This window comes from Psammomys obesus, unplaced genomic scaffold (assembly GCF_907164565.1).
Source record: "Psammomys obesus unplaced genomic scaffold, mPsaObe1.curated_primary_1811, whole genome shotgun sequence".
Lineage (NCBI taxonomy): Eukaryota > Metazoa > Chordata > Mammalia > Rodentia > Muridae > Psammomys > Psammomys obesus.
Window position 1 is genome coordinate 2536817 of NW_026596158.1, and position 962 is coordinate 2537778.

Consider the following 962-nt stretch of genomic DNA (forward strand, 5'->3'; position numbering starts at 1 on the left):
AAGAAGAAGAAGAAGAAGAAGAAGAAGAAGAAGAAGAAGAAGAAGAAATTAACCAGCTATGGTGGCTTACATCTATAATTCCAGTGCTTCAGAGCCTGAGGAAAGAGGACTTCTGAAGGTTCAAGGCCAGCCTGAACATCAAAGTAACTTCCTGGCCATCCTGGAGATCCTGTCCTTTTTTTTTTTTTTTTAAAGATTTATTTATTTATTATGTATACAATGTATGTTTGCATGTAAGCCTGCACACCAGAAAAGGGCACCAGATTTCATTTCAGACGGTTGTGAGGCACCACGTGGTTGCTGGGAATTGAACTCAGGACCTCTAGAAGAGCAGCAGGTGCTCTTAACCTCTGAGCCATCTCTCCAGCCCCCGATCCTGTCCTTTTTTGAAAAGCCACTAAGAGCTTGATCAGTGTGTTGGTGGTAGTCTGTGTTAATGGATGGTCTACTCTGCTGGGGGACTCCAAACTCCCCCAGTAGATGATTAGGGAGCGGTGGAAACGTGAAAGGCAAAGCCTGACCAGAGGGAGCAGGTCTCTGGGAGGCTGTCACTGGGGGGCTGGATCTCGCCTTCTGCCTTCTCCTTATCACACTGAAGTTTCCTGTTCACCATAAGGAAGCTTTGCTTCCCGTCAACATTTCTCTCACCGTGACGTCCTGCTGAAACACACGGGCCCCAGACACTGAGCTCTCCAAGACCGTGAGCCAAAACAAGACTCTCTTTCAAATTTATTTCATTTAAAAAGATTTATTTTTATTTTACATAGACAAGTGTTTCCTCTGCATGTATGTGTCTGAACCCACCATGTGTCTGCTTCAGATCCCCTGGAACTGGAGTTATAGATGGTTGGTGCTGGGAATAGAATCTAGGTCCTCTGCAAGAGCAGTCAGTGCCTGTAACAGTTTGATTCTAGTTGTGTGTGTGTGTGTGTGTGTGTGTGTGTGTGTGTGTGTGTGTGTGT